This window comes from Calonectris borealis, chromosome 1 (genome assembly GCF_964195595.1).
Source record: "Calonectris borealis chromosome 1, bCalBor7.hap1.2, whole genome shotgun sequence".
NCBI lineage: Eukaryota > Metazoa > Chordata > Aves > Procellariiformes > Procellariidae > Calonectris > Calonectris borealis.
Window position 1 is genome coordinate 35005010 of NC_134312.1, and position 25676 is coordinate 35030685.

A 25676-nucleotide genomic window follows, 5' to 3' on the forward strand; every position below is an offset into this window, starting at 1 on the left:
ATATATAACCTATATTGAATAGCTTGTGAGGTCAAAATAAATTATAAGAAGCTGTAAACATTGCCTTCCTCTTAATAAATGTAGGAAGGTTTTATTATGGAACAATAAATATGTCCAATATATTTATTTCCCCTTCTTATATGATGTTTTAAATTCTCTTTTCCTTGAATGTGTTAAGTACATGTTTGGATTGTTATAAGCAGAATCCAGTTTACATTTACAGAAATATCTGCAGCTATTACTTACTTTAAAATCCTTTAAGTAGTTCGTTTATGTTGCTGCTAAAAGCACAATTATTCTATAAACAGCACGGTACTTCACGTTTCGTTTAGCCATTGCTTTTTTTGTTAAATATGTAGGTATAATCTTTTAACGGAGACTGAAATTCACCTTTGACCATAAAAGATTTTACTGTCATTTGTCATGTAAACAGTCATCTTTTTGAGATTTATTGTCCGCCCGTGGTATTCCATAAAAAGGTTTGTCAGTGCATTCAGCAGGGAAAGAGGAGTCCATTTATTTGGTTGTTGCCGTGGAAGTGCTTATTACACCATTCTTCTGATGGCCTTCTTTGGATTGAAAACAGATTATGGTATGAACTTCAGGTCGTTTGGATTTTCTATAGCCCATGAGTACCTCAGTTACCATAATACTGATTATCTGAAGAATTTTAAAATAGCAGACAGTTCTAACTAATGTGTATAGAATACATAATGATGTTTTGTAGTTTAACTCTTGATCAGCACACATGTGGAACAATCTGCATAACTCACAACCACCCCAAATTAAGAAACACAGAAAGTCTAGATCACAAACTCTCCTTTTTATTCCACATACAGTACACTTGCACGCACAGGTAAGCACATGCAGACAAATTTGTGAACAGGTGATATTGGCTGCTGTTAATGAACAAGGAGGCTACAGGAAGGAATGGAATCCCTTCACCAGAAATTTAAGATAATTTAAAATATGATCTTGTAAGATATTGTTAAGTAGATTCACTAATTGATGTCGAAATAGGTAATATATTTAAAAAGAGAAACATGGTTTTAATGGGACTTCAGAGTTAATCATGGCTAGTGAATGCTATTATTAAACATAATTTGTTCCTTTCTGTTCTGATTGCTAAGTTATTTTTGACATGTTAGTTTACAGAGCTCCTCAAGGTCATGATTTAATTTGATACAATTTTCTAGTAAACAGTCTGAAATGGAAAAGTCTTACAGAGAAATAAAATTGTTGAGATAATAATATAAATGCAAATTTTACTACAGGATGAAGGGAGTGTAGGTTATATCAGTGTACTAGACATGCCCATCATTTATTATTTTTTTCCCCAAACTTTACAAATATTCTTTATTTTAATATTGTTGGGACTGTATGTAACAAATACCATTTGTTGTCAGGTAGAAGCTTGGAGACCTTCACTGTTGCCAAAATGGACTCAGGACACATACAAATTTAGAAGATTTGTTTCCTCTAATGGAAGATATATAGGACAGTATCACAATAGAGAGAATAACTACAAAATCATACAAACATGAAAATGAAACAAAACTAGTAGTGTTGCCTTTCCACACCCATCCTTCCAGTTCCCCTAAGTGCCAGCGAGACATCTTTTGTTCTGTTGTTCTCTGTCTGCTTCACTTCTTGGTGTCTACCTCACGTCCAGGACCCTTACTCCTCAGATCAGATTGGCACCTTGTAAAACCTTAACTTCTCTGCAGTTTTTGATTTTATGCAAAGTTTTGAAATGAACCTATAGTGAGGCTTTATAAGAAAAAAAGGAGACTGGAGGCAAAGGAGGGCTCATTAGGAGGAGTCATGAAAATCATCAAGAGGCCACTTCATCACTTTATTCACTAAATTGCCATTGAGAACTTGTCGTGACCCCTTACCACAGTACTCCCTAGGCTGGGTTCTCGCCTGCATGAGTATAATTTTTTTGCCAGTCACTGGCTCAAGATGGTCATACACCATCTTCCCAAAAAGTGAAGGACCATAAGGCTATCTATGACTAGCACAGAGCCGCTATGGCAACTCATTTTTCATTTATTCCGGATGTCCTTAAAGGTCTGGGACAACCCAGAATGGGCTGTGCCTCTGCATACCCTCTTTTCTACGTGAGCTCCGTGCCGCGGACAATGGCGGGGCCTTGCCTCTGGCTCCCCCAGGCCCCTGAAGGCACTAACAGGCTGTAGCTGCCCTGGCCAGCCCCCCCAGGACACCCACCCACACCCTGCCCACTTAAGCTCAGGTCTGGGCATCCCATTCTTGCGTGGTGTTGTAGGTATAGCTGTGTCCAGCTCTGTCTCTTGCAGTCCAGGTTCGCTGGCTGCCTTCCTGGCTGGACCTTGGACCTACGTTACAAGCAGCCTTGTCTTCAGCTCTGTTTCCTGGCTGGACCTTGAACTCACACGATAGGCAGCCTTGTCCCTGGTGCTCTCCTGCAGGAACACCTGGCTGCATCCCCTGGATGGACCATGGACCTGGTTCGATACCTGTATCTGGGACTGTTGGTGGACTGTGACCTGACTACCACCCTGGCCCTACCCGGGTGTGGGACTGCCCTGTTGCTGGAGGTCCCGGTGGTCTCTGCCTGCCTGTCCTGGGGCTCCCGTAGGCTCCTAGCTCATCCTCCCTTGCGACACGCGTGGGATTTGAACCGATAAAACCATCGTGTGTCTGGGCAGTGGAGGGGTGCAACTAATTCTGACAGTGTAAAGACCGACCAAGCTTTCCTTCCTTTTTGGATCCTGGAATCTAGTTTCATCCTTCTTTCAGGCGCATGCAGAGCCTTTCAGCTGCTTTTACATTTACGAGCTGCTGTAAAGTGTTTAAAAAGAAAAATGTATCATCTGTCTCTTTTCTTGATACTGCCTAACTTCACCGAACAGCTTGGTAAGAGCACACTCTCAGATGGGCCCAGCTCCTATATACACCTTCATAGTCTACTAATCTTTGTGACTCCTGGAGAGATGGTGCAGCTTCATGCTAGCTAGCTAGATCTTTCGTGATGACTTTCAGTACATGCAGCAGAAATAAATGTTTTTCCAAAATATTACAGCACTTCAAGACACCTTTTACTACTGTGGGGATTTTGTATTTACATAATATTATGTTGCTTACTGTCGAAGACCTTCAGTAGGAATTTGGCCCCAAATCCTGCAGTTAATAAAAGGAAGGTGTGGGAGTCTCTTTGTGTAGAGTCACTACAAGCTTTCGTGGGTAGACAAAATACTTTCTTACTGAGTGCTACACTTTTAAAAAAAAATAGTTCAAGTCTGAAGCTCCAGCTGCTTATAAATCATGATGAAGACAACATTAGATTATGATGATCTATTTTTGAATGCATACCTTAGTTAATAGGTTTCTATGTGAACATCTAAACCCAGCATTCAGGGAACAGCCTTTGCATTTTAAAGTATAGCTGATCTTCTTTCCTAACCGGTATAAATCTACAAGCTAAAAGTATTGAAGAACAGTAGAGTCTTATATTAGTTTATGGAGTGCAAAACGTGCCAGTACATTTATTGTAACACATTCTCTCAAGGTTTTGTAGTCCTTATTATTGAATTAATTAAACCAGCAGAATTCTGTAAGTTAACAGGACTATGCAAATACTTGTATTTTTAAAGCACATAAGATTGTTGTACTTTACAATATTGTCTTATCAGGTTTCATGCTGCTGTACACACAAATATATGCATACACACTACCATATGTAGATGATCATTGCTGTATGAGACCACATAATTATTTTAAAAAATATTCCAGTGGTAGAAGTTACAAATATTCGTCTTACTATGTGCCCGTAAAATGTATGCAGTTGCAATAATCAATCTGTGATTCTTTTAAACATTATCAGAACTTGTATGACTAATTCAGCCTTTTATCTATCTTTGGATAATCATGTAGAAGCTAGGCACATAGGAATGCCGAACAGATAATATAATTGGTAGTGTAAATCTGAGTGGGTAGGCAGTTGGATATTCTTCAGTCAGTTCCTCCTGGCCGCTGTCTTTGAAGCTGTAATCCTTCTGAGCTGAGCATGGTCTCAGGTTCCAAACACACATCAATGCCGCGATAAGAAACTTGCTGCGGAAAGGTTGTGCTGCTTTGGGGTGTCACTGCTCCCACAGCCAAACCGGCTGTGAAGTTTCCTCATTTGTTTCAGTGCAAAGTCAATAGCTTTCCAGGATAATTTTAAACAACCCAAGCTATTTTGCATGAAATGCGTAAAGAAAGCTCACGTCTTTCATCAGCTCAGCTCTGGACATAGTATCTTCCACTGAATTTGTGATCACAAACATCTGGTGACTGGTAACTGTCCTTGCAGCTGGGCTGAGCTGAGGTACACGGTGTGTTCTGGGGTGCAAATGGAGGGAAGAGCAGAAGAGACACAGGATGGTGTCATCTGCTCTACTTTTGTTAATGGTTTAACTTCATTCAGTGGGGCATGTACGTCCTGGAGGTAAATGGAGTCAGGAGGTCCCTCACAGGCATGCAGACATTAGGATCAGGGCCCAATTTGTAGTCTCTCATGCCCGGTGCTGGGTAGAACATTTAAAACTTTTCTTTCTGTTTAAATACACAAATACAAATATTACCTTCTTTAAAACTAGTGAAGCTGCATTAGCTGAAGGCTAATAAAACTCTTAGTTTTCTTCTGATATTTGAACAAGTGCTGCTTATGCCAGATAAGTTAAAGAGACATAGGAGAAGAACTATCAAACTTAACAATTTTGGTTCTACTTCTCATTTTCATTGATTTCTACAACCAGGTATCTTTAATACCATACCTAAATATACAGGCAAAATAGCCTCAAAAGTTTCCCGAGATGAGCTGACATGGAGTTTCGTAATGACATACACATTCTTAGGTATAGTATTTCACCATTCTCCGGGTCAATAAATAAAAAATTATGTGAGTAATAACTGATATTCTTGCCTTTCTATTTTTATAAATCTCCCATTTCCAATGGAAATGAAACACAAAATAACTAAACTTTAGTTTTCCTGTGCGGCTTCTGATCTTTATAATAGTATATTATTGAGGAAGATATTCCACATTTTGGATGGAATAAATACTTACTGTGAAATTTTAAATTTATTTACATGCTTAAAGTTGCACAGAGGATTGTTCAACCAATTAGTTGTGTATTCACTTTTGGTTGCTGTATATGCAAAATGTGAGATTCTAACTGGTAACTCTGGTTTGGTTGTTCTTTCTTTTCCTTCCTTCCTTCCTTCCTTCCTTCCTTCCTTCCTTCCTTCCTTCCTTCCTTCCTTCCTTCCTTCCTTCTTTCCTTCCTTTGTTCGTTCCTTCCTTCCTTCTTTCCTTCCTCCCTCCCTCCCTCTTCCTTTCCTTCTTTCCTTCCTCCCTTCCTCCCTTCTTTCCTTTCTTCTTTCCTGCCTGCCTGCCTGCCTGTCTCTCAAATGTAATATTCTTCATTGTATGTCTTACAGACTTTTGTTTCAATGCCCAGCAGTCTTTCTTCGGTGCAAAGATAGCCACACTTGAATATTTAGCAAAATGATGTTGTAAAATTTATCCTCTCACAGTAGTAAAGCATGAAATTACTCTGATGGTATTGTACTCTTGAAGGTGTAAGATAACAATCATATAAATGAGATGCAGGCGCTGACTAACATCAAATACTACCATACAAGCGGTGCAAGGCAGAGTCCATATTGAGGCAGATTCTCTGCTATTATAATATTATTGCCTGTAGCTGATCAGAGAATTTATTCCAGACTATCTATACAATCCTTCCTCTAACTATAAAAAGCCAGATTATGCCTTTCTGTGCACGTGCACTTGTGAATGAAATCAATGACAGAGACATGCTCCTTTCTGTACAGGAGAAGTATTTGACACAAAGCATTACCTTCTCTTCTCCTGCCAACTTAGACAATACCAGGAAATATGTTCCCAAGCAAAGGGATAATTCAATTAAAACCCCAGTTAGAATTTATCTAGATTAAAAAAGAAAAAGGGAACACTGAGCCCACCCTGGAGTCCAAAGAGCAGGTTCTGGTTAATTGGAAGCCTAAGGAGCCAGTCTCCTTCCTTTCGTGGGTGGTGGTAAGATAGCTACAATAATTAATCTGTTCTAAGTCTCGCTAAAATTCTCCTGTGGGAAAAAACATTCCAAGAAAAAAATGACTTTGAAGAATGAGGTGAATACTTTATTCTAAAATGTTGTGTCTACACAAGAAATAGTTATTTTGCTAAAGCTTGTTTATTTATTTTATCATGAAGCAAGTTCTTATAAAAATCATCAGCATTCATACAAAGTTGTCAGGCATTAACACAGTCATGAACGTTTTGAGCAATCATCTTGCTACTGTGTTTTTTTCTTTTTTGGAAAATACTTCTCTTCATTCCCAAGGAACTATTTTTCTACTTTCTGCTTTTTCTCACAGTTGGAGTAGAGATGTTGGTCTTTGACTTTTATTCTTAAATTTAGAGGTAGTAACTTTTAGTTAGGGAGTACTAGATTAACCTAAACATACACTGAAAAAAAAGTGTCCAAAGCTGCTGACTTGTTTGTATTTTGCTTCGGAGCAATTCAAATGTTTTATTGAATGTTGCATTAAAGAATTCATAGAAAACAGACAAAGAAAGTAGCCCTTGAAAGTCAGTTAGTCCATCCTCTGTTCTCAAGGCATATCTAAGGATGCCTAAACCATTCTTGGCAGAGATTTGTCCAATTCTCCCTTGTTGCAATTTAAGTCCACTACCACCTGTTCTCTCTGCAGTAGCCTTTTACACGTCTGAAGACCATTATCATGTCTCCCCACAGTCTTCTCATTTGTAGATGATGAAGAGCCTGGTCCTTTCAATGTTTCCCAGGCTTGGAGAGCTCTACCTGCTTTCCTCTGTAGTCTCTCCATTTGATTCCTGGCATTCCTGGAAATGATGCTTCAGAAGATAGTACTCCATCTGAATGAAGCCTTTCTATTGACACTTTTCCAGGATGATATTTGCTTTTCTTGCAACCTTGTGGCATCGCTGACGCATGTTCAATCTGTGACCCACTGCAACCTCTGATCCCGTTTGTGGAACTGCTGCCCGGTCATGTCCATCTTATATTTGTTCAGTCGATTATTCCCGAGTGCTGTGCTTTGGATTTGTCCTTAGTGAAATGCATTCCATTTGTTTAGTGACCACATGCATCTTATTTTGGTAATGCATCCTCTCTATTTCTTCAGTTCATCCTTCTGAATTCAAATCCTGCTGCCTGTGTAGGGCTTACAACTTTTCCAAGCATTGCATCCTTTGCAAAGCTAATATGAGTGCTATTGATTCCATTACACAAATCATTAATGAAATTACTGAAAAGTGCCAGATCTGGGATAAGTATTGTACAATGTAATGCTTATGGGGTGTCCTGGTCAGTGACTCTTCATTACTGAAGCTCACAGGACAGGCATGGTGTGAACAGAGAATTATTCTACCAATATGCCATGACTTGAGAGAGGTGAAGCGAAATTGCGTCAAATTGTCCAGGCTTGGGGAGTGGGGAGGGGAGTGCTGATGAGGGTCCTCATGAGGTCCAAAGCTGAAAAGACAATAGCCTGAAGCATCAGTGGCTCTTCCACACAAGCAGGGAAGTTGTATTTGCTATGGTCCTCCCTCTTTGTGTTTGTGGACGTAGAAATCAGCCTTACATAATCGTACCAGAACTTTGTTTTAATATTTTCATAATTTAAATTGTTTCGTGAAAAATTAAATAGAGTTTAGCCTGGTTTCTCTAAAAAAAGGGCATTCTTAAGTAGGGAGAGAAGGAAAGAGTTAGGAATATGAGCAGGAACTAGAAATATTGTTGGAAGGGAACAAACATTCAGGAGCTAGAGCTGTTGTAGTGCTCTGAGTAAGCCATGGTGTATATGTTTTCCTATTCATGGAAAAATTTGTTAATTTTTACTTTTGAAAGTATAATTTTTTTTTCCTGACTTAAGTGCCACAAATGGCATGTTTCATTAGGAAATTGTATTTTTCTCAAAAAAATGCTGACAAGGATTTTTTTCATTTTCTTCAGTGCTTCTCCATGAAAATGAGCCATCCAATATATTTGGGTTTCACACAAGTTTTTCAAAATTTCATGTGTTTTAAATTAACATTTCTATTTTTTTCAATAACTTCCAATAAACAGATACTTTACAAGAATAGTCACTTGACAATATATTTTGCTGTGGAAAGTGCTTTTCTTTCTTACAACTTCCTGTAAAATCTTTCCTTATCTAAACTCATGATGAAGATAAACTTGCTGCTCTTGCTAACAATGATTGCACTCTTTTCCAAGGCCAGTTACAAGAAAATAAATAGTTTGAGCTGCACTGGCACTTACACTTTCTGTCATTTAACTCAGCTTATGAAAAAGTAGAGATCCACAAGCATTTTAAAATGGTTTGCCTGCCCATCAAGCTTGAAATTAGCTGCAAAAATAATGCACATTTATACATAACTCCTTTGTTTTAGGTATGGTAAGGCAGGATTCCTGAGACCAAACTTACATTTTTGTAAGGGCTCTTTAGGAGTACTTGTTTATTTAATGCAAGTAAAATTACCAAATACCACAGCTGTTATGTATTACATGGTTTCTAAAGTATAGCCCTGCATTTCCTTTGAAAGGAGTAAGACATGGAAAAATTACGTTAAAGAACGATGTGTCAGCCAGGTAATTTTCCCTTAAGATAGAAATGATTCAGAGAGGCTGATTCTTGCTGCTATGTTACTCAGTGAACAACAATACAGCCTGATATAAAGCAATGTTTTGCTTTATATTGCTTTATATTGCTCTTGACTGAGTGACACTGCATTGTATCAGGATAAAAAAAACGGAATCACATCCATAGTATCTCAAACATTAGAATAATTAGTACGTGATTTTCGCCATCAAAAATGTCCAGTTCTGGCACAGCCAAATTTTGAATGAACTGACCTGGATTTAACTCAAGGTTTGCTCAATGCAAGACTAGTCCAAAAGAGAGCAGATGTAATTACCAAATCAATGACATATGACCACAACTGAAACATATTTGATGGAAAAAGGAACTTGAGAAATCCAAGACAATAAGGTAAGGCAGCGGTCTCTTGATGGTTTATTAAAGTTTGGAAATGCGCAACCTAAGAGACTAACTTGCCTCATAATTTTGCAACTCTCATTCAAAGCTAGTATTTTGCATTTCAAAGAATATTGTTACTTGAAATGAAAAGTTGAAACTTAAATCGATATTTTAAATTTTTTGTACTTTATGATGTGGAAACAAAAGCTTAACCTTTATATTTTTGAAATTTGGTGTTTTTTGTTATTACTTTTTAATCTTTTACCCCTAACTCCAGATACTCTCTGGACTAGGGCACTCTTGAGTTGTGTTGTCTACTTGTTCTTGAGTAACAGATGCTGTTGACTGACTGAAAAGCATCAGTTAGGAGTAACTGAAGGGTTAGGTCTGACTTTGTTATCCAGTATGAGACTAGCCTACACATGGTGGCTGGCAACGGGGTGAGGCAGGCTGCTGTCACCTGCCTGCCACTTTCTTCCAACTGGAAATTTTTGTCCCCCTCTCTACCCCCAGCCTCCAGCAGGATTGAATGTCTGGTTATTCATTAACATTTTTCTGTCAAAATGATTTGAGTGAGTTTAAATACTTCATTGTGAGGGATTTTTTCTTTTAAAAACTGGATCAATTTTGACAGAACTGGGTTAGAGGAGACTATGCAGGCAGTGCCGCCAGCAGATGGGAAGGTGCAGCCATCTCGCCCAGGATAGGTGGCGAGGCCTGAATAAGCAGCTTGGGGAAGTCTGCGTGGGTAACCATTGACACTGGATCTGCCACAACCAGCGAAGTTTGCCTGACTGGGCTTTCTTTAAATCTAGCCTCACCTTCAGTGCATTTTTCAGTTAAGAAAAGTATGTAAGGTGACAGCAGCATCAGTGAAATAGCAACATCACAACATCTGAAGGAACAAGCAATCCCAAGAAAAGGAGGAATTTTTTAGTTGTGGTTTGTAGACTTTGGGGTGGGGGGATGTGTTTGTAACCAGCCTCTTTAATACCTGTGATTCATTCGCCTTTGGATGTCACAACTGCTGCTAAAGCCTCAGTGCCTTCTCCCCTTCACTGAAGGCATTAGGAACTTGCTGCAGAGTTCTTCACACCTCCCCATAGCTGCTCCCCAGCCACAGGAGGATATTTCTCAGGATGTCAGTCTGTGTTACGAAGATAATGTCAGTTCAAGGAGCCCTGCCTCCTCCCATGTGCCTCTTCTGCTCGTCTCTCATTCCTGCCCCTACACCACAATGTATCAGCCTCTCCAGGGTTACTCGTAACCTAGATCCTTTCAGCAATCCATCTTCTTGCAGAGCCCCACCAATAGCGCTGTGAGTATTGCTGGGAAGGAAGCAAACTGGTATGAATGAGAAGCCCAGGCTTCTTAAACTGGTTTTGCCACTGAAGCTGGTGACAAGTGAAGCAATCACTGAGACAATAATTTCTCAAATTATTTTAGGATAAATATGTTAAAATGTTCTATAAATGATGTGGAAGACTGTGCAGATGACTGTGCACAGGTGGGACATTTTGTTCAACTTTTTTAGGACAAATAGTCCGAGAATATGCATATTTATTATGCCTTTCACCATGACAAAACAAGAGCATCCAAATTTTGTCTTTGGCTTTAAAATCCAGAGTACATTGCAGTATGATCTATTAAATCTAATTATTGTAGCCACTTGCATTTGAAAGTTTCTATTTATAAGCATAAAATTAACATTTTAGCTTCTGTAAAAAAATTGCTCCTAAAACCTAGCTGTTTTGACCCTGGCCAAGAGTGTGAGAACCATTACAACATTGTTTATTGATGAAAGTCATGTGTCATTGTGGATAAAGAGTTTTAGAACCTGTATCATCTGGGCAACAGTGAGTTCTTTTGTACCGTTTCTTCCTGTATTTGTGAGGCTCCTGTTGCAACAGAATCCCAGTCATTTGAGAACACCAATAACACGAGCAACAATCATAGTTCAACTGGCCAAGCACTGATTTACAGTATTCTTTGTAGGCAGATTACTAACAGGCAACAGTCCAAAATACTTCAACGACCTTAAAAATGTTTCCAAGAAAATGTTACTGATTTTAATAATGACTATGCAATACATAGTAAACATAAATGCAAGAGGTTAAGAAATCAGCAGAGAGTTCTCAGCAGCACGGATTTAACACAGGAAGCAATGCTGAAAGTCTAAGGTTAAACTGTTCAGTTAAAGCCAGAACGGAAATTGGGGCAAGAAAAAGAAAACATGGTGTCATAAACATGATGACATCTCTGTGCTAGGAAGATGACTCACAATACAGTTGTAATACCTGGGTACAAAAAGTTCTTATAAATTCTAGAACGTGAGGCAGGGTTCCTAATCATGTCATGTTTTCACCACAGGTAAATCTATTTCCCCTTTTGGGGAAATTAAAAGGTCAGGCAGATCAAATGCAATCAGATAAAGCACATGGTAAATCACATACTCAAAGTAGTCACTTTAATTAGTTATGAAATGTAATAATGTGTCAATGAGTTCTTTTCAAGTTAGGCAGAGGAGGAGTTTTCTTGAAGTGTTTAGGCACACAGTAAAAAATGCAGTTTTAAGTGAAAAGGAAAGCACCTTGTTCTAACTCGCCTACTTCTAGAATACATCAACCAATTAAAACAGCTGAGGAAAGTGTCAAGACCATCTTTATAGTTTTAAATGAGGAGAAATACAACTGCTGCGAGAGGTTGAGTTCTCTGGCTTTGACTCAGCAAAGCTCTTAAGCACCTTCTTAACTTTAAGCACAAACATTCCCATGGAAATCATTGGTGGTGACTCAACAACTTGCAAGATCAGGTTCTTAAAAATGTTTATTTTCTTTCATTATTTTGCATATGTGTTGCAGGTTCTCCTACTGCAAAGCAGCAAGCTGCTACATGTCCCTTTTAACTGTTGGTACAGAGGAATTTACAAGGTAAGCATTTTGTAATATATTTTGTGAAATCTGTGCCATCACCTCAAGTCTTTTCTGTAGCTTCATTGTAGCACAGAAATGCAGCAAAACTAACACATATTCACTCAAGGGGGATGGAAGATATGGCTTCCTTATCATCAAAAGACATTTATTTGTGGGAGAGCTTATGGAGCAAGAGCAACGTATCACAAGGTTTATTACTTTGCATGTGAGGTTGGGTAACTAGTTAACAAAACTGTATTGTTTGCTGACTGGAATCATGGCATTTTGTAAAGGAAAGGAACCTCCTATGAAGTAATACAGAAATATTCTGACTGTTACATTTGTAAAGGAAATAATCTGTGTTCCTTTCTCAATAATAAAGTGTTTTGAGATTATGCAAGTACACCAGTGCGAGATGGTCATTAGCTATTTAAGAGACAGTCTAACTACTCCGTGATGTCTTTTTTTTTAGGTCTTCCTGTTTTGTTCATATTAGTTTTACCATTTGTTTGCACTTATAGCCTCCTCTTTGCTTCTAGAGAAAAAGAAAGAACTTTTCAGATGTAGGCAGTTTACTGCCTGCAATATATGAAACTGCAGTTTTCTTACATTTTGGGGCAGCCTCTATCCTTATTCTGTGTTCAGTTAATACTTTGTGAAGTAGAATAACATCCTCTTCTCCTCCATTGTTTCTGTTGATTCCGTGTCTTGGGATTTTGACAGGAAAAGGGGCTCCAGTTTAAAGCCAGTCAGAGTTAGCAACTAAGGGTTTCAGGAATGCAGACTAAGCAATTACCACAGAAGTCGCCAGAGCAGCTAGTTTGAATGTGGGTCCAAGATTTTCCAAAATTTTACTTTGAGCGGTGATTCTAATAATCACAGTTAATTCTGACCTTGTTCATGAAGTCCTGTTTGCAGCATCTAGACATGCAGAATCTTGATTTCTGCCAAGGACTTCCATGCAAAACAGTAACAGGCAAATGCTAATGCTAACGCTGCTGTCAGTAATAGGGAGTTTATCACTGTACTTTAAAACACTTTAAGCTGAGAATAGATTGACCTGTGTTGTCGGACTTTTCCTTAAAAATGCAACAAAAAGGTAAATTCAGATCCAAAATCTACTCACTTGGTTTCTGGCAGTAGCTCTGATGCAATAGATGTTTCTAAATGTATACATGTGTGAAATAAAGTATGCCCAAAATCAATGCATACCTCCTCTTTTCTTACCTGGATATTTGAGCCAGCACAGAGCGGCCAGCACTGCAACCCTTCTGCTGGTCAGGTAGGCATGAGGCTCTGCACTGGGACACTAGAAAAAGATTTTATTTTGCAGTCTGGGGAAGCAGTTGCAGTCTTTCAAAACATGGAAATTTGAATCACTGTAGCCTGTGAACTACTATACATTTTGTGACACAAGACAGAACCCATAAATTGCATTCTCTGCACAAACCAGGCTCAGGAACAACAGCATTTGCTGGCATGAGAATGCACCTCTCTGCGTAAAAATGTGACCTGTGAAACTTATGCCTCTGATAGCACATTATTTACTATTCTTTGGAAGTTATCTTGCTTTTTAAATGTTCACGTTTTCTTTCTTTGAACATTTTCCCCTTCAAGAATTAGCTTTTAATTTCTTCAAACTGGCCTGTGTCTGCAATGATTTTAAGTGACCTGGAGAAGGTCTGATAAAGGAACTAGACTGAGGTTATCTAGTTTATTTTGGGGGCTATTTGATAAACTCTGTTTTATAAAGTAACTTTTCTCTGCGAGAGAGAATATAACTTTCCAGATTAGGTACATTGAGCTGATTTCTACATTCTTTTTTCATTGTCTATGACTCTCAAGTAGCAGAAAGCAGAGGCTGCTTGGAAGATGCTATTGGACTTTTAATTATCTGTGTCTGAGGAAGGAAGCTGGTTAGAAACTAGTGTTTTAGATGTTTTTGCAGGAGGATTGGTAAGGATAGGTAAGATTCGAGGTGTGTGTCGCTACTGATGATGTGCATGATGATGTGCCACAATAACAGAAGCTAGATTTAAAGTTCCTCCCGGTTGGGTGGTTGGTGGCCCTGCAGGTTGGTCTGTTGCTTTGGAGTAGCTGAGTGAACCATTAATTCAACGCTGTTTCTGATAAAGGATATGCTCAATATTTGTGCTGAGTATTTTACTGATACCTATCTGTGTAAATTAGATTTTTTTCTTTAAAAAATCCCCATTGACTGTTTACAGCTATCTCAAATTTATTCAAAAACTTTTCCTGATAATTTCTAGGAATTCTTTTTGATCTCAGGGTCCTTCCCAACTGTTGAATTTTTTATGTATTTAGTTAAAATTAACTTCTTACTCTGATCAGTTCTGTCATCATTTCACATATTGGCATATTCATGATGAGTGAATGCAAAAGGGAGCATGAAGACACCCAAACAAATTCAAATTTTAATTTGAGTGAATACTTTTTGAAGGTTTGGCTTGGTGCTATTCAAAATGCAGTGCTTCTGAATCAGAAGTGATAAACTCACAAGAAAGAGTGCTGGAAATAATCCATGGACGTGGGCTAAAACATTCTGACAGATTTCAAACCTTCTGAAATATTATTCATTAAAAATTTTGACATTGACTCCAGAGTTACTGGGAGCACATCTTACTTATCTCTTCAAGGGTGACTATGAAAAAGGGAGAAGACAGAAGTATATATGGTGAAAAACAGGGTGAGAAAAGAAGCAGAGAGCTGACTGTGTGAAAAAGAAAGAGACACCCTGGGAAAGCAGCAGAGAAAAGGAAAAGAAAAAAAATCCCAGTTTTTGTAAGTATGTCTCTTTAGGACTGAGACTGTGCCAAACCTTGGACTTGGAGGCTGTTCTGTCCTTAATACATTGCACATGATTGTCTGTAGCTAGAAAAACATTTTTTGTGGTTTTAAAAAAATTGAATTATCCTTATATGAAATAAAACAAACTATGAGTTTAAATGACAGAGTAAAAAGAGACCAAATTCATTTTGCAAGCCCTCAGAGAGTTTAAAAACCCCTTAGGTTCACAAAAACTCAAACTCCATAAGGCTCATATATTCCTAGAGTAGGATGTACAATGGAGTTACTTCCATCTACTTTAATTAAGTTTTCATCAGACTCTTTCTGTTTAGCTAACTGATTCTCCTCTCAAGACATGTTTGTATTAGGAGCAAGATCCAAAATACCCCGTTGACACGTCCTGTGCAATCTAGATAGAAGTTAGGTAAAGAGAGAGGTTATAAAACCTGTGTAACTTTTAAAGCTACAAGACCATAGGCAGTTGAGTATGATGATGAATGTTTATTTCGGCACCTATGTCTTGTTCCAGATAGGCTCAGTTGCCTTTTAAGATCTGTGTCTTGACCCATTGGAAGTATTTAGTGTGTCTAAACCCCAGAGAGGGTGGCCCTTAGTGTATTCCTGAAAAAATGTATTTCCTATTGGCTACTTCTGTGTAGTTCCCCACTCAGCAGGGATTTTTAGCTTGTTCCTCAGGAATGCCTTTCCCCACTCTATATGATGTCTAGGCTCCCAGCTTAGTGTCTCAGCAGACTAACAGGGTCCATTTTTCAGGTGTTGGACTGCCTACTAAGCAATGTGAAGCTGGCTGTAAGTGTTAGCTCCAATTAGAAGAAAAGACCTGCGACACTCAAACCTGCAATGCCAACGTATCTTCTAGGTAAGTAATACCTATCGAGTGGGTGCCAAAGCAGGGATGTGCGTGGAGTTAGAGACTGAAACAAATTGATACTAATGGTCAATATCAGTAGACTGATAATCAAGAGAGATACCATTGGGCTGGGTGAACATAAGAACGGCTGTGCTGAGTCAGAACAAGGATTCACCCAGCCCACCAGGCTGTCTGTGATACTTATCTGACGGGGAGACATGCTGATCATGAAGGTGGTTTTCAAGAGTGAGCCTCATCACTAGTTCTTCAGGTAGGCTGACTCCTGCAATTTCACCAGATCTGGGGAACTTGACTGTAAAATTTGTGATGCGGGAGACTGTTTTTGTTCTTTTGCGTGAATTAAAACATATTCCTACCTTCAAACTACCAGTATCTTAAGCGGATGCCTAGGGAAGAACATAGGAAAGGGTGATCTGATTGCCCCATATCAACTTTTAGCATCTTTGATGTTCCTTGCAAGGAATTCCACCCATTTCATGAGAACTATGCCTTTTAGTTCAGTTTGAATTCTTATTTGGAGCTTCTTTTGATATCCTTCACTCTTGAATTGGTAGATGCAGACTGTAGAGTCCTGATTTATTTGATCGTTTCCTTACATGGAAGCTGTTGCAGACCTCTGACCATCTGTCCTTGCTCTTTCCCAGTTTTTCTTTATTATGAAGTATGTTCTGAGCCCTGTTTCTTTACTCAGCTTTGGAGCTAACTCTAGATTGTAGGTGGAGCCTTCCTTCAGTCAGGAGTCTTCCCTAGAGTTAGGCACCTTCGCTATTAGTCTGAAAAATTATGTGTAGTGACTCATTTTTCTTAGGACATATTTATATACATGCATGTGTGTGAGTATATGTGAGTACTTGAGATTTGCTTCACCCGCTCTTCTATCATGGATGACACAAAGCTGTTTATGTATTATTGTACCTGGAGCAGGTTTGGAAACTCGGGTGTCCTGCCTTCCCGGCCAGTATGTGACCCCTCGACTGGAGAGTCACACAGGCTCTTTCTCGCACTCAAATTGTAGGATCATCACTTATGCCATGTGCAGTGTGACTGCTTCAGGGACACCCTTACTGCAGCGTGGCCTCACCTCCCACTTCAGGCCATCTCAGAGATGGCAGAGGTGGGTCTGCACTTGCTTGGGATCTGGGAGCAGGTTTTCCTTATCATCTGTAATTGCTAAGCTATTGTGTAACAGGACTTTTCTCTTTCTCCTCTAAATGAAATAGCAGCTGCTGCAATACTTCCTCCAGTGCTTGCTCCTGTGGGTGTAGGGAGTGTGTTCATGTGCCACCCAGCACTAGGAAGCATGCACAGTGGCACCGTAGATATCATAGGACACGGGTCACAGAGCAGTTGCTGGAGACTTTGTGTCACATGCAGACAACAGATAGTGTACTGAAGAACTCTGCTGACGAAGACATAGGTGCATACAGGATTAGGCAGCAGGAAAGATAGAATCGTAGAATCATAGAATAGTTTGGGTTGGAAGGGACCTTTAAAGGTCATCTAGTCCAACCTCCCCTGCAATGAGCAGGATCATCTTCAACTAGATCAGGTGGCTCAGAGCCCCGTCCAACCTGATCTTGAATGTTTCCAGGGATGGGGCATCTACCACCTCTCTGGGCAACCTGTTCCAGCGTTTCACCACCCTCATCGTAAAAAATTTCTTCTTTGTATCTAGTCTAAATCTACCCTCTTTTAGTTTAGAACTATTACCCCTTGTCCTATTGCTATAGGCCCTGCTAAAAAGTCTGTCCCCATCTTTCTTGTAAGCCCCCTTTAAGTATTGAAAGGCTGCAATAAGGTCTCCCCGAAGCCTTCTCTTCTCCAGGCTGAACAATCCCAACTGTCTCAGTCTGTCCTCATAGGAGAGGCATTCCATCCTCCTGATCATTTTCATGGCCTTCTTCCGGACCTGCTCCAACAGGTCCACGTCTTTCCTGTACTGAGGACTCCAGAGCTGGACGCAGCACTCCAGGTGGGGTCTCACCAGGGCAGAGTAGAGGGGCAGAATCACCTCCCTCGACCTGCTGGCCACACTTCTTTTGATGCAGCCCAGGATACGGTTGACTTTCTGGGCTGCGAGCACACATTGTCGGCTCATGTCCAGCTTTTCATCCACCAGTACCCTCAAGTCCTTCTGGGCAGGGCTGATCTCAATTCCTTCATCCCCCAGCCTGTATTGATACCAGGGGTTGCCCTGACCCAGGTGCAGGACCCTGCACTTGGCCTTGTTGAACCTCATGAGGTTCACCTGGGCCCACTTCATGAGCTTGTCCAGGTCCCTCTGGATGGCATCACGTCCCTCGGGCATGTCAACCGCACCACTCAGCTTGGTGTCATCTGCAAATTTGCCGAGGGTGCACTCGATCCCACTGTCTATGTTATTGATGAAGATATTAAAGAGTACCGGTCCCAATACAGACCCCTGAGGGACACCACTTGTGACTGATAGTGTTTCGAGACATGCAGTTTGGGCTTAGGCATTTAATAACCTCTTATATCTAACTTAGATGCCTAAGATCTAATGAGAAATTATTTCTTAGCCTCCTTATACATCAGTATTTCTTTCTTCCACAAGCAGTTGCCCACCTGAAGTGGGTACATGAACACAGGCAGATTAGATATGCTCAGACACTATTTTATTTAGGACTGAATAAGTGCACAGGGTTAACTGGATCTGCATTAGGTGTTATGATATTGTGCAGAACGTTGTTGAGCAGCTATTGCGTCATCATAGTTGCCTACATCATACAGCAGTGTCAACCTGGATAAGAGGTCAATAATGTCCTAGGTGCTTGACGTGGACTTACTAGGAGACAGCTGTTACGCTATTACACTAAGGAATCCTGTTATCCCTGCTTAACGTATGGACTTGAGGCCCGGAGGGATTTTGACTTACCTAAGTCAAGGTCACTCAGAAAGTCTTTGACAGAACCCAGAAGTGACATCTGTTGTCTAGCATCCCAGTATCATAACTGGCCACTAAAGCTTTTTTTTTTTCCTTTTTTCTTTTCATTATTCAAATCCTTTGGGAAAATTGTGATCCTTGTTCTTATGCTTTCTACTCTTCTCCTGAGAAAAAACCAAATCCCTTGTAGGGAACACAGAGGAAGGTATTGATGGTTCATGGAGCTGGTGAGAATAATCTTTCTTTCAGTGACTTTTCTTTCCTTCTAAGCATCTCCAAATCTTATTGCTTTCCATAGAGTAGTTTTACAAAATAATGAGTGAGTCATATTATTACTCTGTGAACAGAAAGGGCTGTCTGGTTTTCATTTGAAAAGGAAGTAAGTCAGCTTTCACATCCTTACTTGGGGACTGCTGGTTTAAAATCTAGATGATTAAAATTGGAAATTAACTGGAATAGAGATATTCAGTTTAGAAATGTATTAATAGAACACTAAGGGTGGGTTTTATAGCCACAGCTAACAGAAGATTCAGCTGTGTGTTTGTTGTGAAATTTCTCCTCGTTATCTAGTGAGGCAAGACGAGTTTCTGGAGAAGTATCTGTAATGTAACTATGAACCTAATTAGGGTGAAATAGTGTACTGAAGTGATATTAGTGAAAGGATGTGTCAGGTTTCCTTGGTTTGGGGCTTTGCTCACCTGTTGTTGTGGGTAAAAGCGAGGAAGGGATGGAGAGAGAAGAATGCACCTTCATAATTTTTAGAAGAGGAGATGTAATGGTTTAATGTGATTAATGATTTAATGGTTTCGTGATCCAGAGCTGTCCCAGGCAGAGCAAGTCACTTTGACTTCTGGCCAGGAGGGTCCTCAGGGGGGTCAAGACAGAGGCTGGAGCTGCATGGGTGCTGGTCCCCTTACCCACTGAGGTCCCATGTGGTGGCTGTCAAAGGAAATTTTTCAGATGGGACTCATCTCTCGATCTGTGTAATCAAGTGCATTACATTAATGTAATGTTGCTAATTTCTCTGAGGAGGCTCCAGTACATGTGGAAGGATACTGTGTCCCTTCACTGGTGTGACGATTCTCTGGCCGCTTGGAATCAGGAGTGAGAGTTGCAATGGTCATGGCAGGGAGAGAGTTCAAGGAGTATAATCCCACATGGGAGCTCCCCCTTCTGTGTATGCGAAGGAATAGGGGCTAAAATTAATGGCAAGACAGAAAAAATGGGGCTCATTTCTCACTGGGATAAAGTAAGAAGCGAAGAGCATGAGAGTTTGTCTCTGAATTTGCCTATTTCAGTTTGCAAACATAATGAGTTGTAAATAAGAGTGTTTCGATGAGGTTTTCTTTACCATATGACTCTTCCATAACCATGCACTATTACCTGTACAATGACAACACCCTGTTCTGTACAGCTGTTTGAAATTATAGAACTGATGTTGAAAAATGAAATAAAAACATCACTAAATTAACTGCATAACATTCAGATCAATATACCTTTCTATGAGCAGAATAGCAGGTGCTATTCTGGTTCATAGCAACCAGTTGATCAATGGCTACTGGTATATTATAGCACCAGCTAGAGCTCTGAAAACGCCAAGGAAATATTTTCTTTTTTTGAAATATCATCATGAAATTCCATCTAGAATAGATTCCCCACAGGGGATCTTAAGCTAGAAATCCAGAGATACCTAGAAGTAGCTTTAAACAATGAGCAAAAAACGATAATAATAAAAACCTGTTTGTATTTCATGTAGGGGAAAATAAGTGTTTTTCCAAATACGCATCATTTCCAGTAACATCCGTCTCAGGAAAGTAAATACTGTAACCACTGCACTGTGTGAAAGTGCTTGTTTATTATGGTTTGTGTGAGCCTTTTTTTGACCATGCGTACAGAATAAGGAATTCTGCTCTCAAAGCCTTAAAAGCTAGTGAATACATGAGGATAATGCTGCTAACAAAAATCACTTCCTTTTTTTGACCCATTGCCGCTTTATCCCCTTTTGAGTGACTCGTGTTAACATCATTGTTCACATGTATTCATGCACAGGAGCTTTTAATCTCAGCTTTCTGGCACTGAGTAGCTGTGCATATATGAACACGCAGTTGCTGTCGTGTTAGAGAATGGTGAAATGACTTCTGCCCCAAGTATTCTCCTGCCATTTACTCTTTTCAGGAGCGTATTCACATAAATGTTCTTTCCAACTTCCTTTATACATTATTAAAATGTATAAGCAGTTACATCCTGCTATTGAAATTATTTTTTGCTTAATATTGAATGAATATAATATACATTATACACATGAATATAATATGCATTATACATAGGTACTAATGCTTGTTGTTAGCCACTGTGTTACAAATAGTAAAAAATGAATAGGGACTCATCAAGTTACATAATTCTTGATGTCTGCCTTGAGCATTGTAACCTGCTAGTGTCAGAATAGAAACCTGCATGGTTATTCTTGCAAAATAAGAATAAAGGAGTAGAACTACCAAAAATGCATTGGAACACAGGGAAAGATATATAATCAAAACATATTCTCAGCTATATTAAAAAAAAAAAAACTGGATCGAACTTAATGGTATGTTCGTGTATGAAGTAAGAAATACATTAGTTCTGAGGCAAATTAGCAAATTCCATTTTATAGAACACAGAGTTTTCAGAACATAAATTGTACAGTTCATTGGTCAGACTGATTTCTTTGCATTATGGTCAAAACTATCTTTTGGATGGTTTGTGAGTAACATCCTGCTGAATATATTTTTCATTCTTGTGTCTGCAAAATAAGAGTTGTTTTTTATTTATGCAAGAAGCCTAATCAAAATAACGTATAATGTAGCTCTGAATCAGATGAGGAAGCAATATTTTTGGAAGCAATTGCATGTTTATTAAACAACAATTGCCTTTAGTTTTGTGTCTAAACATTTATTATTTTTGTCGTTTTCCAGAGACGCTTTGTTACAATGCTGTTTATTATGTTGCTACTGGAGCATTAAAAAAAATCTGTTACTTATAAATAGAAACTTAATATGGGTTATAGTTCTGACCAAAATTTAAAATAAACTCTCATTAGATTATGGCGCCTCATATAAGAAATTATTAAGATCACTTACAATCTTATGAATGAACTACCTTTTCATTTGAGAGAACTGGGAGAGGGCAAAGGCAACACAGATTGTTTTTCTACTGCACCCCATTTGCAGGCAACAGTACTGCAGACGAATATGCAGTAAAAAGAAACAAAGTCTGAAAGTTAATACCCCAGGCGCCAAACACATGTCTGTGGAAGAGGAATGCAAGCAGACATTTCTATCTGCAGTACATTAATTCCTAATAGACTCTTTCTCTTTTACAAAGGTCAGATTATTGGATGGAACAGAATCCAGTCTCATGCAATGTATTACCTGCCTTGGTGTGCGTGGAATAACAGCATAGCTGTGTTTCCTTGCTATGGGGCTAACATCCCAGTAAGGGACTAATACTTCTGCTGATAAGACATGGACAATTCAACAGGTCAAGCCTATCAGAGCTGGCTGTGTACAAACCTGGCGTTTTATACTGCCAAAATATTCTCAGCTGCAAAGTGCTGGGTGTCCCCGTAACAACAGAGGGATGGGAGGCTGAGGAGGATGCATGCACAGAGGATCAAACCCCTCCTGGTGTTTTGTTCCATATGGCATTTCATTTTTCAGTCTCCTGCTTCCCTTTTTAATTGCTGATGATGTGATGGGAAACATCAGGTTGATAATTCCAGTGTCTAAAACTAGGGTGTGACATAGTGATAGGGTATGAAATCAGTGCAAGCCTTGCCATAGCCTCCCGTGAGTTCAGGCTGGCAAACCTTGAGGTTTTGCCATGGGAGGAGCCGAGCCTGGGCAGTGGCAGTGGGGGGGTCACCAGCGTATGCCCAGGCCCCGGCGGAGGCCAGAGTCACTTCGTAGATGGCTTCCCCCCTCCTGAACAAGTGCACAAATCCCTGCCAGCTGCAGTTTCTGGTTACGGCCAGATCTCCAGCAGAGACCACCAACCTACATCACTTAAAGCCACCGAACAACTGAGAAAATGCAGCAACTTTTCTGTGTTGTCACCCACAGCTGAACTTATAGAAGAATCTGAGAGGTTGAAAATAATAAGCAAGTCTTTGAGTCTTTGACCCTTTTGGGACACATTTTCTTTCTAAATCAGTGCTCTTGATTTAGATTTTGTACTAATTTATACTGCTGTTTTCATATACAAACAAACAACTGTGCAGCTTATAACTGTGCAGGACTGCAGTTTGCAGTTCTGATTTGTCAACATTCCTCTTGGTTTCAAAAGTAATTTTTCTCAACTAAGAACTACAAAATTTGGTCATAAAACCAAGCCTTGTGCAGGATTTAAACTATAATTAACTTGTATAATACACTACTTGAGGCAGTGTGATAGTATTAGATTAACTTTTTTCAAGGGAAGCTATGTGGAAGAAGAATAATTGAGCCTGGAATTTCTCACTGCCTTTGTTATCCAAACATTTGACAAAAATAAAAATTGGTCTTTAGATAAGTAAGTAGTTTTTTCCAAGAAGGAAATCGGTAGCATACAATGTGAATTTGTGTTTCAATGATCCTTTATGACTAGATTTCTGTACAAATATATAATCAGTATACACAGCTTGTGATTAGCATGGTTTGAATGTTACAGATTTCACATAACTGTGGTTATTATTTTTCTTCAAAATTTTCATCTAACCTTTTCAGAACTAACGGACAACCCTAAATAATGGATGTAACATTTTATGCAGGTGATTCTTGTTGAAAATGCAGTGTTTTGTACCCTGTAGTGAGAATAAAAGTTGTGAAGAGTGTCTAAAAAAGATACGATCGTACTAGAGAGTTTGAGTCAGCTGAGTCTGTACCATCGACTGTGAAAATTTTAAGGGAGGAGGAGAAAAGCAGGTTCTGGAATTTATACCTGGTATCTTTTTCTCACCCATCATTCCTTTGGGAAAGAGTGACATTTGCGCTTTACAAAGGTGCAGGATGTGAAATCTCCAATGCTCAGAAAGATGTATTTTAGTGTTGCATAATGAAATCCGATGGGTGGAAATGCCCTTCAAAGGCTATTTCCTTCCCTTGAACAACAAATGCTGTCATAAGCTATTTTTGATTAGCCTGTGAATTATGATCCTGTCAAGGCAACGGGGCTCTGGTTACAAATGTACCTTCAAGCCCAGGAACAGACACGTAATCATGGGCAAAACTGGGCCACTTGCAATGCCATAGAGTTGTTCGCGTGGTCAGTGATGAAACGCTGGGTCAAGACTCACCTCTGTAGGACATGCCTGAGTCTTAAGCACCCTTGACATTGGCTGTGGTTGTAATGCTTTTGTTGCTGAGAGGAAACACAGTAACTCCTAGAATACAGAGTTTGGAAATGTGGGAAGAGTGGAAATGACAGATGCTCAATCAGCAGTAAAAAAATTCCACTCTTGTTTCTTGGCTACCCTATATGTATATTTAGAGAGCGAGTGCAAAATCTTTTGGGGAAGCAATTCAGTGTACTATGGTGATGTTATTCTAGAGAAAAAAATTACACTAGTGTGTAAAAAAGTGGAAAACAAACATAGGAGCAACAGATTTGAAACAAATCCATTTCCTAATTTCCACCTCCAAATGAGACTACTCAGTACATGATGTTTATATTTCTTTAGTAATACAATGGGTAGGATAAGTTACTATTCTTGCTTCCACTTTTCTTACTTGTTAGTGTAGCAATCTAACAGTTTAATTCCTTGCTGTTCACACTTTTCAAATATTTTGTAAGAGTTACCATTTTTTTCTTTTACCCTCAGGCTATGTGTTAACCTCTTTACATACATTAGTCTCTGTAGCTCTTTTATCTCCTCTGTTGCTCTTTGCTGAATTCCTTCCAATTTGTGGCTGTCATTCCGGTATTGAGGTATCCAGATCTGTATATAGAGTCATACAAGAAAGATCAGCATATCCTAGTTCTGTACCAACAGGCTTATAAACATTTTGACGTTCAGTCTCAACTCAGTCTTTTCTAGTAGGGCTGCTCTTTCTCAAAGGGTTTAGGGTTATTATTTCTTCTATGCATTTTTTTCTCAAGTGAATCTCACTTGCTTGTTTTCCACCAGAATTTTTTATCTCATGATTTTATTTGTGAATGCTGATCCAGTTTTGATGTTTATGTTGCATCTCACTCATCACCAGAAGCAGCCTCCTTTATGAGCACAATTGCAAGATCTAGACTTCGCACCATTTCCAAAGAACAATCCTGTGCTGCTTACTCCTTTCTTCCATGTTTTAAATTAGGAAACTAAATACAAACGAGCTTTCCACTGATCTGTGGGATGTTCACAAACCACCTCCAAATTCGGTGTACAACATTGTAGTGCTTCCTGGTCTTTCAGGAGGTTTGCTGCCTGTAGTCAAACCAAAGCAAAGACCAGTACGCAAATTAGAAAAGAAAGGAAAGGGGCAGCTGCTCTCAGCTCCGCACAGGCTCCTCTTCAAGGAGCTGGAGGTGACAGACCCTGATAGCAGTCAGAGCCACCACCTGCAGACTGACCCTGCCCTTCCAAGCTGATGGAAAGCAACCCAAAAATCTCGCCTGGGATACCTACGAGCAGTTGGGCCAGCACCGCCTTTGATTAAGCACTCCTCTGCCGTCAGTCCCCCTGCCATAATAAAGCTGTTAATCGACATGGGGAAGCCAGGAGCACGGAGACAGCTTTCCCCGGAGTTACAGCTGCGCGGTGAAATGTGCTCCCACAAGATGTACGGATGGCATGAACCTCCTTACTCTCAGGGCTAAATGCAAAAGGCCTTCCTTTCATTTAGTACTTGCCTGAGACTCTCATATGCAACAAACAAGTTATTTATTCTAGTAGCTGGAAGGGGAGAAAGAGGATTTGTGTTTGTTTAAGTATTTTGGTTGTACTTTGTTATTATGGTTGTGTGGCTTTCATGCTTACCTAAACAACCAAAAATATTCCCAAATACCCTGGTTAACCAAGTAATTTAGTTAACACTTCAATGAAGGTTTCATATAATTCACCCTTTTTGAGCAAACATCTTTT

General features: G+C 39.5%; 1 long non-coding RNA gene across 1 annotated transcript in view; it reads left to right on the forward strand.

Moving 5' to 3' along the window:
- The window catches only part of LOC142081632 (uncharacterized), a 28152-nt gene extending 5687 nt beyond the window's left edge, over window positions 1–22465 (forward strand). The window contains exons 2-5 of the long non-coding RNA XR_012673409.1: window positions 11937–12005; window positions 14610–14789; window positions 15570–15675; window positions 21953–22465. This is a non-coding gene — a long non-coding RNA (uncharacterized LOC142081632). The remainder of the gene's footprint in view (window positions 1–11936; window positions 12006–14609; window positions 14790–15569; window positions 15676–21952) is intronic.
- The last annotated feature ends 3211 nt before the right edge of the window (window positions 22466–25676 follow it).